At 41.4% G+C, this 15775-nt stretch overlaps 1 protein-coding gene across 1 annotated transcript in view; it reads left to right on the top strand.

The window, feature by feature from the left end:
• The first annotated feature begins 1376 nt into the window (after positions 1-1376).
• The window catches only part of esr2a (estrogen receptor 2a), a 56981-nt gene continuing 42582 nt past the window's right edge, over positions 1377-15775 (top strand). The window contains exons 1-2 of the mRNA XM_024420557.2: positions 1377-1842; positions 2381-2450. The gene's annotated coding sequence lies outside the window, so the exon portion shown is untranslated. The remainder of the gene's footprint in view (positions 1843-2380; positions 2451-15775) is intronic.

Here is a 15775-nt window from a genome sequence, read left to right as displayed (position 1 = left end):
TTGTGCATAATAGGAGCACACATGCCTCAGTGCGCATATTGGCTACATGGCCTGCGCGCCACACTTTTGTTGAATAAAACAAAATGATTGTTCATCGTATGAATGGTGAGGAAATAAAATCAATAATCATTATATCTGTTTAAGACTAATATAACAATGGGTGTGGAAATTGCTTCGTACATTGTAGAACCAATTTATTGTTTGTGATTGTCAATTGGGTAATTGTATGGTCCTGGAAGGTGTCAAGTGTTCACCAGTATACATACTGTACCTGTTTGAGCTCCTGTTAGACAGATTCGATTTGGTTTCTCGAGGGGAGGCTTTGCCGTCTTGCCCTCTGCCCATTCAGATAAGAAAGGTTAAGCCTGATACATAAGCTATTTTGGGCCGTGTATTTTCTGTATAATATGTCGCTTTTACCTTTGGATCACCAAGACCTGTAAATAAATCTACACACTGTGCGAGTTCTACTAAAGGTCCCTGTTTTACAACTTCATAATCAAAATGTGCTGTAGACAAAATAATGAAAACTGCTGTCTGGTAAGCCTCAATAAATAGACAAATATTTAAACAAGTCATTGTATGTATAGATGTATTTTATTTACTTCACTTAAGATTTGACTTGACTTGCTCTTAGAATGCACGACTTGAACTCGACTCAAGATTCGACCCTGTCTACTTGGAATTCGAATTGAGACTTGGATCTTGTGACATGATACTTGCTTATGACTCGAATAATGGTGACTTGGTTCCACCTCTGGGTTGCACAGAGGAAATGTCCTGTAAGATCTCTGAACACACAATCTATTGCTCATGATTTACATTGTCACAGCTGCAAATAGTTCCAATTTGTCAAGCATCATACTCTTTCTCTATCCTATATCTATCTCCCTCACAAACTCGATGATTTAGTGCCTCTCGGTAATAATCCACACATAATTGGGTTATACATCATTTCCACCAAGCCCAGACAGATATGGTGCTCTCACTGTACAACAATAAAGCCCCATCAACAAAGCTCAATGAATATTGTTATTATGATACACCACATTAACCATTGTGCAGAGAGTTAGAATAATCGACTCCAATTCACCTCCCAACAGAGCGGGATGGGGGGTGAATTGGAGGATGGAGTCAAAGGACCTGGGCACAAAGAAGAGGGGAGAGTGTAGTGTGTGTCATCTCCTCCAGTGAGACAGTGTGTGTCATTTCGTATACTAATGCTGTTGGCCCCCAGAGTGCATAACCTGCCGCGCTATATTTACAGAGCCATTGCGGAGCAAAAACACACACGCGTGCGCGCACACACACACACACAAGTAGTTGTGCACAACTAATGTAGGAGTACTGGCAAACTCACACACCCACACTGCCCTCAAGCTTAAAGCAGGAATCGACAGATCGTGGGCGACCCTATGCCGCCCCACGTCTTGTGTAATGTTTTCACTTCGAACAAAAACAAGGGGATTAAATCCTGAGCCACCTTGGGCTGGCCTTCTGGGAAAGGTGTGTCTTTTGCGTTAAATCCTGCCTACTCGAATTACCCTGCTGCCATGGCCCCGGAGCTGGGGAGGAAGTGAAAGTAACTTGCAAGCTAATGTTACAGCTGCCAGAAACAAACACAGAGCAGATGAAGCCAACAAGCTAGCTAACTTATTTACCAATAAACTGTCCTTGTAGCAGGGAAAACAGAAGCAATAATCATTCTTGATTCTTGGATCTGAATCAACTCAACCCCAAAAGACTGCTCATGACCAATCCATAAACCGGATAAACATTGGAATTAATTTTGAAAGGTGGAAGAGTGAATCCAAAATGGTCATCGTTCTCATGGACTTGTAGGTAGGTATTGGGTTGCGTTTTTAGCCTGCTAGTTACGTTAGCGCCTATCCTGTTTCTGGAGAGCTACCCTCCTGTAGGTTTTCAATCCAACCCCACTTGTAACTAACTGATTCAGTTTATCAACCAGCTAATTATTTGAATCAGGTTCCCTAGATTAGGGGTTGGAACAAAAACCTACAGGACAATAGCTCTCCCGGAACAGAGTTTGAGAGTTCAAGCAAGCTAACACGGCTACTTTGCTAGCTAGCGAACATCATCTGTATTCAGACTGTTTTGTACTCAAATTAATCTAAGTATAGCATCATTTAGCTACACTGCATAAACCCTACAACATGCCCAATGCATTTATTTCAACTAGCTAATGTTAGCTAGGTAAAGCTAGATATGCAGATTGTTGACATGATAGTATGTTTGGTTTGTAGATGATAATGCTAGCTAGCTAGGTGGTCGACAGCATTTTCGGGCCAGGACCACCCCAAAAAATGCATCTAGCTATACAATTTGATACAGTAACATCACACAAACATTTATTTCTCAGGGAGATACTGGTGGAGACAGTCTGATTTCGAGGGAACCTGAGGTTGTAGAAAATCAACACCAAAAGAGAGGTAAGAAATGCTATGGATTTTTTTGTTATGCTTTGTGATTCAATAACTATTTACAGAAAGCTGTTTGCCTGTTCAGCACATTGACTATATAGCATTGATTCCTACTGTGAACTGCCCAACTTGATTGACTGAATGAATATCCAATGTGGTCAGTCAAATAAACAATGGCTCATCTGCATGACATTGGTAGACTAAGTAATAGGATGGTACATTAGCAGGACACATGCTGAACTAGTTACAGCACAACACCACATCATATGTATGTAAAGGACACTTGCTGTGACACTGACTTATTTGGTAGTAATGTCTTTCTACCCCCCATTTAACTGTAGTCAACAGAGCATTTATGGTGATTCACAATCCTGCATAGCATTGAAAAATATATGGTTGAATTCATAAACGTTGCATACGGTCTCACGATAATCTACTCATATTCCATCAAAATTATGTTATCAAGTCAAAATCCACATTTATTTGGCATATGCACAGGATACAGTGAGGTGTATATGGGAATATGACATTGCATTGTACTGTAGGCTATTGAAGTATTTTTATTTTTAAATTTTTTATTTCACCTTTATTTAACCAGGTAGGCTAGTTGAGAACAAGTTCTCATTTGCAACTGCGACCTGGCCAAGATAAAGCATAGCAGTGTGAACAGACAACACAGAGTTACACATGGAGTAAACAATTAACAAGTCAATAACACAGTAGAAAGAAAAAAAAAGAGAGTCTATATACATTGTGTGCAAAAGGCATGAGGAGATAGGCGAATGATTACAATTTTGCAGATTAACACTGGAGTGATAAATGATCAGATGGTCATGTACAGGTAGAGATATTGGTGTGCAAAAGAGCAGAAAAGTAAATAAATAAAAACAGTATGGGGATGAGGTAGGTAAAAATGGGTGGGCTATTTACCGATAGACTATGTACAGCTGCAGCGATCGGTTAGCTGCTCAGATAGCAGATGTTTGAAGTTGGTGAGGGTGATAAAAGTCTCCAACTTCAGCGATTTTTGCAATTCGTTCCAGTCACAGGCAGCAGAGAACTGGAACGAAAGGCGGCCAAATGAGGTGTTGGCTTTAGGGATGATCAGTGAGATACACCTGCTGGAGCGCGTGCTACGGATGGGTGTTGCCATCGTGACCAGTGAACTGAGATAAGGCGGAGCTTTACCTAGCATGGACTTGTAGATGACCTGGAGCCAGTGGGTCTGGCGACGAATATGTAGCGAGGGCCAGCCGACTAGAGCATACGAGTCGCAGTGGTGGGTGGTATAAGGTGCTTTAGTGACAAAACGGATGGCACTGTGATAAACTGCATCCAGTTTGCTGAGTAGAATGTTGGAAGCAATTTTGTAGATGACATCGCCGAAGTCGAGGATCGGTAGGATAGTCAGTTTTACTAGGGTAAGTTTGGCGGCGTGAGTGAAGTAACAGTGTGTCAGTCAAACTAATGCCAAGGATAGCTTTGACCTGTTGGATGGAGGAAACAAAGTCAGCCGTAGATGAAAAGCACCCTAACCCATCCTAATCATCTACACTACATGTGTTCTATCAGCATTGTATCAATGTGACATTCTACCTGCTACAACAGAAACCAACCAAATCAACTTAATTTCGCATTATTTCAATTCACAAGATGGAATGAATGCGCGCATCAGCCATTGAGAATTTAACCTCTCTAGCAGGGCCGTAAGGATGCATTGCGGTCATACTGGCTATGATGATCTTCTAGTAAGGAGTCAAAGGTAGGAACCAGGAGCATCACATAACAGTTTGTCGCCTGGAAGTGTGGGACCTGGCATCAGGGTCATCATTCCAAGTTGCTGTGTGTGGCGAGTACTGGCCTCCTTTCGTGATCCGTTGCGGCACCATGTAAGCTTTTTTCCTGGGAGCTAGATGCATTTTTTGGGGTGGTCCTGGGATGAATCAAACACACTGTCATGTCAACAATTTGCATATCTAGCTTTAGCTAGCTAGTTGAAATAAAGGCATCAGGCATCTTGTGGTGTTATCGTTAGCTAGCTAGCTAAGTAGCCGAGTTTTTAGCTTGAACACTGAACACACTAAGGTTAGAAGCTAACATAGCTAGCAGGCTAAAAATGCAAACCAACAATTACCTACCAGTCCATGACAATGGTGGCAATTTTAGCATCACTTTGCCACTTTTCAAATTGTATTCCTATGTTTAACTGGTTTCTGGATTTGTCATGAGCAGTCTTTTTCTTCCTTATTTTTCTCTTTGGGGTTGAGTTGCTTGAGAACCAAGAACCGAGAATGATGCTTGTTTCTGTTTTCTCTGCTACAAGGACAGTTTAGCAGCTAGTTAGCTAGCTTGTTGAATTAAGTGTTTGTTTTTGTGTTTGTTTCTGGCGGTTGTAATGTTAGCTTGCAAGTGACTTTCACTTCCTCTCCAGCTCCAGGGCCATGGCAGCAGGGTAATTAGAGTAGGCGGGATTTAACGCAAAAGACACACCTTGCCCAGAAGGCCAGCCCAAGACTCAACCCCCTTGTTTTCGTTCAAAGTGAAAACACTACACAAGAAGTGGGGCGGCATAGGATCGCCCACGTTCTGCAGATTCCTGCTTTAAAGCTCTTTAAGTTAACATGAGACAATCAGACACTAATTACTGTATTGTCCAGCTCAACTGTGCACCTTGCGTTGTTTATTTTCACCCTGCAATCCGCTGTAGAGCTGTGTTCTTGGCTACAGGATCATAAGCAATTTCCAGTCTGGACTCCCTGCAAAGAACATACTGCAAGTGTCAAACATCCTCTATTCAGTGTAGACCCCCCACACAAAAGAAGCCCCTACATAAAAAAGAGCCAGCACTTATTTTTTGTAAGTTGAACTGAAGATGTGTTTTTAAGTGCATTAAACAAACCATTAACAGCTATCACAGTTCAGCTACATACCTTAGCCTACTATTCAACGAGCTAGGCCAAGAGATGTCCATATGTAACTGCCATGTAAATGGATAGTTATAGGGTCACAGAAAGCATATTGCCCTACTGCATCTCTAAACTTTGATTAAAAAGACTTTCAGAATTAAATACCTCTGAGAGTTTAATATTTTCCTTTTGATATCCTCGAGGACACACATATTCAGAGTGCTGTGCATATTACAATTTTGATAATTGCACAAGTAGGCTTTGGTTAATTTAATAATGATCATTTATCAGATACTTTTATCCAAAGTGACTTTTAGTTTATGTATAGGCTATTCAGTAGACCAGACCTCTGACCCTTGCGGGAAATTGTGTTGCAAGCACCTATGCTCCTACCAACTGAGCACAGAAGCAAAAACATTAAGCCCTCTCTACACCTACAGTATACAATACCATGAATTCAATATAATTAATGTGATTGCAAATGCCAAATATTTTCTATCTCAATGAAAATAAACAATGTCACAGTCACAATTCTTAGTCTACATAATAAATAAAGACAGGGCGACTGTATTACGAAATAGCTCTCACTAGAGCGGTCGCTAAGTCCAACTCAATCATGGATAGACAGAGCAAGAACGCCAGCGGGTGTGGTTGGTGACTTTGCTGACTGTCTAACTTCAGACGGGCCTGGACATGTACTGGCTTAAGCAGGGGGACACGTCTGGCACTGCAGGATTTGAGTCCCTGTGTGTGTGTTACTGATGGTAGGCTTTGTTACTTTGGTCCCAGCTCTCTGCAGGTCATTCACTAGGTCCCCACGTGTGGTTCTGGGATTTTTGCTCACCGTTCTTGTGATCCTTTTAACCCCACGGGGTGAGATCTAGCGTGGAGCCCCAGATCGAGGGAGATTATCAGTGGTCTTGTATGTCTTCCATTTCCTAATAATTGCTCCCACAGTTGATTTCTTCAAACCAAGCGGCTTGCCTATTGCAGATTCAGTCTTCCCAGCCTGGTGCAGGTCCACAATTTTGTTTCTGGTGTCCTTTGACAGCTCTTTGGTCGTGGCCATAGTGGAGTTTTGGAGTGTGACTGTTTGAGGTTGTGGACAGGTGTCTTTTATACTGATAACAACTTCAAACAGGTGCCATTAATACAGGTAACGAGTGGAGGACAGAGGAGCCTCTTAAAGAAGAAGTCCCACAGGTTGTGGACAGGTGTCTTTTATACTGATAACTTCAAACAGGTGCCATTAATACAGGTAACGAGTGGAGGACAGAGGAGCCTCTTAAAGAAGAAGTTCCAGGTCTGTGAGAGTCAGAAATCTTGCTTGTTTGTAGGTGACCAAATACTTATTTTCCACCATAAATTGCAAATAAATTCATTAAAAATCCTTCAATGTGATTTTCTGGATTTTTTTTCTCATTTTGTCTGTCATAGTTGAAGTGTACCTATGATGAAAATTACAGGCCTCTCATCTTTTTAAGTGGGAGAACTTGCACAATTGGTGGCTGACTAAATACTTTTTTGCCCCACTGTATATATAAATGAGTGATGGCCGGCCGGCCGGACGAGGGGGGGTAGCCTAGTGGTTAGAGCGTTGGGCCAGTAACCGAAAAACCTGTCGTTCTGCCCCTTAAACCCACTGTTCCGGTAGGCCGGCATTGTAAATAAGAATTTGTTCTTAACTGAATTGCCTAGTTAAATAAAGGTAAAAAATAAAAATAAAATGTTGCAAAGAAACTATCCTAGTTTCTTTACACATCATCCTATGTTATTGTTGCCAATCCCATCAAGACCCTGAATGGTGAACCTCTCACAGCTCTTTGTCTGTTGGCAATGTTAGCGACACCAACACACAGACAGTGATTTTAACAGAGTTAAACTGAACAAAAATATAAACGCAACATGTAATGTGTTGGTCCCATGTTTCATGACCTGAAAAAAAAAGATCCCAGAAATTGTCCATGTTTACATCCATGTTAGTTAGCATTTCTCCTTTGCCAAGATAATCCATCCACCTGACAGGTGTGGCATATCAAGAAGCTGAATAAACAGTGTGATCATTACACAGGTGCATCTTGTGCTGGGGACAATAAAAAGACACCCTAAATGCGCAGTTTTGTCACACAACACAATGCCACAGATGTCATAGAGGGAGCATGCCAATTGCACGAACTGCAGGAATGCCCACCAGAGCTGTTTCCAGATAATTTGATGTTAATATCTCTACCATAAGCTGTTGTTTGAGAGAATTTGGCAGTATGTCCAACTGGCCTCACAACTGCAGACCACGTGTAACCATGCCAGCCCAGGACCTCCACATCCAGCTTCTTCACCTATGGGATGGTCTGAAAAGAGCCACATGGACAGCTGATTAAAGGGAAGCTCATCTGCGTGATCGTTGTCCTCACCAGGGTCTTGACCTGATTGCAGTTCGACGTCGTAACCGACCTCAGTGGGCAAATGCTCACCTTTGATGGCCACTGGCACACTGGAGAAGTGTGCTCTTCATGGATGAATCCCGGTTTCAACTGTACCGGGCAGATGGCAGACAGCGTGTATGGTGTCGTGTTGGCGAGCTGTTTGCTGATGTAAACATTGTGAACAGAGTGCCCATGGTGGCGGTGGGGTTTTAGTATGGACAGGCATAAGCTACTGGGCAATGAACACAATTGCATTTTATCGATGGCAATTTGAATGCAAAGAGATACCGTGACAAGCTCCTGAGGCCCATTATCGTGCCATTCATCCGCCGCCATCACCTCATGTTTCAGCATGATAATTCATGTCCCAAGGATCTATACACAATTCCTAGAACCTGAAAATGTCCCAGTTCTTCCATTGCCTGCATACTCACCAGACATGTCACCCATTGAGCATGTTTGGGATGCTCGAGATTGACATTCCCAATATCAAGCACTTTTGCACAGCCAATGAAGAGGAGTGGGACAACATTTCACAGGCCACAATCAACAGCCTGATCAACTCTACAGTATGCGAAGGAGAACTTCACACTGCACGAGGCAAATGATGGTCACAACAGATACTGACTGGTTTTCTGATCCTCGACCCTACCTTTTTTTAAGGTATCTGTGACCAACAGTCATGTGAAATGCATAGATTAGGGCCTGATTAATTATTTTCAATGTACTCATTTCCTTAGTTGAACTGTAACTCAAACAAGTATCTCCTCCTCTAGGTAGACCCATTGTAGCAGCAATCGACTCTGATATCCAACATTTTTAAGTTTGTGGATTACCACATTAAACCGATGGTTGAGAATCTCCCATCTTGTGTCAAAGACACCAGTCACATTGATAAAGGGCTTAGGAAAGATACCAGAGGGCACCATGCTGGCCACTTAATGTGGAAAGCTTGTTCACTAACATCCCACATACTGGAGGCTTGCAGGCGCTGCAACACTTCCTTCAGCGGAGAGACTCTACCCTTGCTCCATCCAATGATTGCATCTTACAACTTACTGAACTGGTAATATCCAATAACTACTTAATCTTTGAGTCAGACTTTTTCCTTCCAATTCGGGGTGTAGCCATGGGCTTTTCCCCCAACGATGCAAACCTGTATGTGGGACAATTTGAGGAAGCACTCCTTTACAAAACAGAGACACAACTCCTACTTTCTAAAATCCTCCTATGGAAGAGATGCATAAACTCAGCAAAAAAATAAACGTCCTCTCACTCTCAATAGCGTGTATTTTCAGCAAACTTAACATGTGTAAATATTTGTAAGAACATAAGATTCAACAACTGAGACATAAACTGAACAAGTTCCACAGACATGTGACTAACAGAAATGGAATGTGTCCATGAACAAGGGGGGGGGTCAAAATCAAAAGTAACAGTCAGTATCTGGTGTGGCCACCAGCTGCATTAAGTACTGCAGTGCATCTCCTCCTCATGGACTGCACCAGATTTGTCAGTTCTTGCTGTGAGATGTTACGCCACTCTTCCACCAAGGCACCTGCAAGTTCCCGGACATTTCTGGGGGAAATGGCCCTAGCCCTCACAAATCAAATCAAATCAAGTTAATTTATATAGCTCTTCATACATCAGCTGATATCTCAAAGTGCTGTACAGAAACCCAGCCTAAAACCCCAAACAGCAAGCAATGCAGGTGTAGAAGCACGGTGGCTAGGAAAAACTCCCTAGAAAGGCCAAAACCTAGGAAGAAACCTAGAGAGGAACCAGGCTATGAGGGGTGGCCTGTCCTCTTCTGGCTGTAGCCCCCCGACACATTAACTACTGCAGCATAAATACTGGAGGCTGAGACAGGAGGGGTCAGGAGACACTGTGGCCCCATCCGAGGACACCCCCAGACAGGGCCAAACAGGAAGGATAAACAGGAAGGATATAACCCCACCCACTTTGCCAAAGCACAGCCCCCACACCACTAGAGGGATATCTTCAACCACCAACTTACCATCCTAAGACAAGGCCGAGTATAGCCCACAAAGATCTCCGCCACGGCACAACCCAAGGGGGGCGCCAACCCAGACAGGAAGATCACGTCAGTGACTCAACCCACTCAAGTGACACACCCCTCCTAGGGACGGCATGAAAGAGCACCAGTAAGCCAGTGACTCAGCCCCTGTAATAGGGTTAGAGGCAGAGAATCCCAGTGGAGAGAGGGAAACCGGCCAGGCAGAGACAGCAAGGGCGGTTTGTTGCTCCAGAGCCTTTCCGTTCACCTTCACACTCCTGGGCCAGACTACACTCAATCATATGACCCACTGAAGAGATGAGTCTTCAGTAAAGACTTAAAGGTTGAGACCGAGACTGCGTCTCTCACATGGGTAGGCAGACCATTCAATAAAAATGGAGCTCTATAGGAGAAAGCCCTGCCTCCAGCTGTTTGCTTAGAAATTCTAGGGACAATTAGGAGGCCTGCGTCTTGTGACCATAGCGTACGTGTAGGTATGTACGGCAGGACCAAATCAGAAAGATAGGTAGGAGCAAGCCCATGTAATGCTTTGTAGGTTAGCAGTAAAACCTTGAAATCAGCCCTCGCCTTAACAGGAAGCCTGTGTAGGGAGGCTAGCACTGGAGCAATATGATCAAGTCAGGATTCTAGCAGCCGTATTTAGCACCAACTGAAGTTTATTTAGTGCTTTACCCGGGTAGCCGGAAAGTAGAGCATTGCAGTAGTCTAACCTAGAAGTAACAAAAGCATGGATGACTTTTTCTGCATCATTTTTGGACAGAAAGCTTCTGATTTTTGCAATGTTACGTAGATGGAAAAAAGCTGTCCTTGAAACAGTCTGGATATGTTCGTCAAAAGAGAGATCAGGGTGCAGAATAACGCAAAGGTCCTTCACAGTTTTATTTGAGACGACTGTACAACCATCAAGATTAATTGTCAGATTCAACAGAAGATATTTTTGTTTCTTGGGACCTAGAACAAGCATCTCTGTTTTGTCCGAGTTTAAAAGTAGAAAGTTTGCAGCCATCCACTTCCTTATGTCTGAAACACATAATTGCCTACCATCTGTAAGCTGTTCGTGTCTTAACGACCGTTCCACAGGTGCATGTTCATTAATTGTTTATGGTTAATTGAACAAGCATGGGAAACAGTGTTTAAACCCTTTACATTGAAGATCTATGAAGTTATTTGTATTTTTACGAATTATCTTTGAAAGACAGGGTCCTGAAAAAGGGACGTTTCTTTTTTTTACTGAGTTTAGATGATGTCTTTGTGCTCTGGGAAGGAAGTCAGCATGAACTAATTGAATTCCAAACTCTACTAAATGAGAGCTTGGAATACCTCAAATTCACCATGCAGACTGATGAGAGAAAAATAACTACCTGGACTTACGGGACATCAAAAGAAAATGATGCATTACACAGAGACTTATGCACAAAGCCAACAGACCACAATACCTTGCTATGTGTGGATAGTATGCATCCCCTTCCACTCATGAATGGTCTAACATATAGCCAGGTATGCAGGGTTAAACAAAACAAAGATTTTGACAGCAATGCTAAAAAAATGACAGATAAATTAAAAATGAGAGGCTACAAGGACAACTCTTGATGCTGCAATTATGAAAATATCTCAAAAACCAAGAGAGGAATGACTAAAAACTCAACCAAAGAAGAAAAACAACGCAACTGTCTTTTGCACTAAGTCCACCAAGTGTTTGGAGAAAATGAAAGCAATCCTGAAAAAGAACTGGCATATTCTGCAATCAGACAAAAAAATCACACACCTCTTCAAGGAACCCCCATTGGTAGTCTATAAGCGTGGTTGCAACATTGGAGGATAGCTTGGTGAGATCTGACATGCCCCCTGGGTCTCTCAGACACTCTTGACACCCATTCCAAATGGGAACTACAAATGTGGATCAAGCGCACAGTGCAATAGCACTTTAAAAACATCCTTTTTCAGACACCAACATACAGGTCGAAAAATCCCTGTTAGGGGTATCATGTCATGCAAGACCAAGGAAGTAATCTATCTCATCACCTGTTCATGTGGAAAAGCCTACGTAGGACAAATTAAAAGACAACTAAAACAACACTTAGCTGAACACTGCAACTAAATCAGGTGTAAGAACATTGACTATCCAGTAGCAGCTCACTTTGTTGAAGCTGACCATCCAATGTCCTCCCTCAAATACACAGGCATTGAGCATGTTACTCTACTAAGGAGAGGAGGTAACATTGAGATCCAACTACTACAAAGTGAGGCTTACTGGATATCCTATTGGAAAACATTGACCCCTAGGGGTCTGAATATTGACTTTGATCTCAGGCCCTTATGAACAATTCTCTCTTTTATGAACAAGTCTTATAAATTGATATATTCTTTCTACATAGCGTACACCTAATATATTCCCCCTGTTGATGATGCTTATTTTGCATTAAAGTTTAACCAAAATATTACATGTAACAAATATAAATGAAATAGGAAACAATTAAATATGTGAAATTGAATTAAACAATAATGTATGTTGATGCTAATAGTATGTACAATATTCAATTATGTTTGCATATGATAACAATAGCCTAATATTTAATATTCCATAAACTATTGTTTTTTAACAGTTTCACAAAAGTCATTTTAATTAACTTAATCATTATGACACACCCCTCAGTATTGTCATTGGTTGCACTAATTGCACTGTTTGTCAACATAACCTGGTTCACGTATTCATGACATTGCCGAAACGTTGGTGATTTACCCAATAAATTACTGGGAGTTTATATATGGAGTATGCGACTCTATTTATTTTTATAGTTTAAAATATATTTGTTGTAGTTATTCAGGAGTAACATTTAAACAGAATAATATATATATAAATATATATATTTTTTACACCTTTATTTAACCAGGTAGGCCAGTTGAGAATAACTTCTCATTTACAACTGCAACCTGGCCAGGATAAAGCAAAGCAGTGTGACAAAAACAACAACACAGAGTTACACATGGGATAAACAAACGTACAGTCAATAACACAATATAAAATCTTTATTAAAGTGTGTGCAATTGAAGAAAGGCAATAAATTGTCCATAGTGGCAAAGTAATTACATTTTAGCAATTAACACTGGAGTGATAGATGTGCAGATGAGGATGTGCAAGTTGAAATACTGGTGTGCAAAAAAGCAGAAAAAACAAATTTGGGGATGAGGTAGGTAGTTGGTTGGATGGGCTATTTACAGATGGACTGTGTACAGATGCAGCGATCGGTAAGCTGCTCTGACAGCTGATGCTTGAAGTTAGGGAGATATAAGTCTCCAACTTCAGTGATTTTTGCAATTCATTCCAGTCATTTGCAGCAGAGAACTGAAAGGAAAGGCAGCCAAAGGAGGTGTTGGCTTTGGGGATGACCAGTGAAATATACCTCCTGGAGCGCGTGCTACGGGGCAAAGACTTTGGGCCAGTGGGTTTGGCGACGAATATGTAGCAAGGACCAGCCAACGAGAGCATACAGGTCGCAATGGTGGGTAGTATATGGGGCTTTGGTGACAAAACGGATGGCACGGTGATAGGCTGATTCCAATTTGCTGAGTAGAGTGTTGGAGGCTATTTTGTAAATGACATCACCGAAGTCGAGGATCGGCAGGATAGTCAGTTTTACGAGGTTATGTTTGGCAGCGTGAGTGAAGGAGGCTTTGTTGCGAAGTAGGAAGCCGATTCTAGATTTAATTTTGCATTGGAGATGCTTAATATGAAGGAGAGTTTACAGTCTAGCCCCACCAACATTAGACAACTATACAGAAAAAAGTTAATGAAATCAATAATGAGAGAACAGTCCAATTAACTGATAATTAAAATAGCAATGCAGATGGCCCTCTTTTGCTACGTGCAGAGATGTATTATAGGTATTGAATGTGTAGGGGACTTCTGATAATGCCTCAAGACTTTGATGTTGCGGAAAGATCAGTGTACTCAAAATTCAGAAGTTGTAAGTTCAAATACAAGGTGGGGTCATATTGAAAAGTGCAAAAGTACATAAAAAAAGATTTTGACACTATTTTAACTGAACAGCCTACCACTTACCTCAAAAAAATCCCATACCATGTCATTACTTTACTTATAATGGTTTGGGACAACTGGGACCATCACTTGACATCCTGACGACTGGTAAATCAAGTCTTCAGAACATCTTAAAAATGTCCTTACATGGTCCTCAATGACGTCCTGCTAATGATGTCCTGCAATGAGTCCCAGTGGTTCTGAAAGTGGTGATCAGGAGGGTGAAACTGCTTGCTACGGTTAGAGTTATGGTTAGTAGATAGTCTGTACTAGAACATCTACAAATGGACTATTCAAATAAAGTGTTATCGAAAAATAAGGTAGCATTAATAATAACTGGGGCGGCAGGGTAGCCTAGTGGTTAGAGCGTTGGACTAGTAACCGGAAGGTTGCAAGTTCAAACCCCCGAGCTGACAAGGTACAAATCTGTCGTTCTGCCCCTGAACAGGCAGTTAACCCACTGTTCCTAGGCCGTCATTGAAAATAAGAATTTGTTCTTAACTGACTTGCCTAGTAAAATAAAGGTAAAATAAAGAATTTATAAGGAATAAATAAATCGTTCATTTATAATTTTTTTAATCAGTACTTCCACATTTATTAATGTAAGCTAGTTCACACATTTATAAACAACTTTTAAAGTATGTAATAATGAAGATGTTTAATATAGGTCCTTATAAACCATTTACTAATCATTAGTAAAGTATTTTTTGAATGGCCTCATCTAAAGTGAAGGCTATTTATACTTTGTAAATACTTTATACAGTAAATGTTTTGAGTGACCAGTGTAATTTCTCACAGAAAGATGGACATACCATTCGTTGACATTTCAGCAGTACGTGATGCTTTTTAAGGTCTCAAAATGGTAAATGAATGAGAACAAAACAGAGGATGTTTAAAGCAATAATATCAAACACTGCACACAGTCAAATATACAGGATACAAACACAAACATTCTATTCCAGCTAAACAATGGATATATAGTGTTTGGCAAAAAAACAAATGTTCATACACATCTAAAATCTATTAATACATCTGAGAACAGTAATATTTGACACACATATACAGGTACCCATAAGCAATAATATTTTATGAAAAAACATATGTGGAAAATGGTGGGATATTTTGGAAATAAATTATTAATTTGTTTCCTTACGTCTTAAGCAGTCTATGGACTGCTCTAAGGAGTGACTGCAATCCACAGTTGTCACACCATGATCTGTTTCACCTCTCTTTGTGCTTGTCTCCACCCAGCTCCAGGTGTCGCCCATCTTCCCCATTATCCCCAGTGTATTTAAAACTGTCCTCTCTGTTTGTCTGTTGCCAATTCGTCATGTCTTGTCAACGTGTTTTTCCGTGCTCCTGTTTTTCCTAGTCTCTGTTTTCTAGCCCTCCCGGTTCTGACCTGTTCTGCCTGCCCTGACACTGAGCACGCCTTCCTGACCATTCAGCCTGCCCTGACCTCTAGCCTGCCTGCCCCCTGTACCTCTTGGACTCTGACCTGGTTAATGAACTTCTGCCTGTTCTCGACCTGCCTATTGCCTGCCCCTTGTATTCTAATAAATATCAGAGACTCTAACTATCTGCCTCCTGTGTCTGCATCTGGGTCTCACCCTGTGTTGTTAAATAGTTTGGTTTCGGTAGGTAAGTCACTGCCAATAAACGCTAATGTTAGCATTTTTGGTAGAAATACATTACTTAACTCAGCATAGTATGTCTAAAGTTGTGTAACACTTTTACAACAGTCTGGCACTTTTGTAATAAAATTGTCAATATATTTTCTTAAACATCTTCTGTATTGTGTGCTTATTGTTTAACCATTCATACAGTATGTACCAGCAACTGAATTTTGCTCTGCCTGGAGTACCGCCTCATGTGCATTTTACCAGTAAGCCTATGATCTCATGAGTCTTCTAAAGTACCCCCTGGTTGGG

The sequence above is a fragment of the Oncorhynchus tshawytscha genome, linkage group LG05 (assembly GCF_018296145.1).
Source record: "Oncorhynchus tshawytscha isolate Ot180627B linkage group LG05, Otsh_v2.0, whole genome shotgun sequence".
NCBI classification, from domain to species: Eukaryota; Metazoa; Chordata; class Actinopteri; order Salmoniformes; family Salmonidae; genus Oncorhynchus; species Oncorhynchus tshawytscha.
Note: the sequence above shows the minus strand (reverse complement) of the source record. Positions and strands in the feature narration are given on the sequence as shown.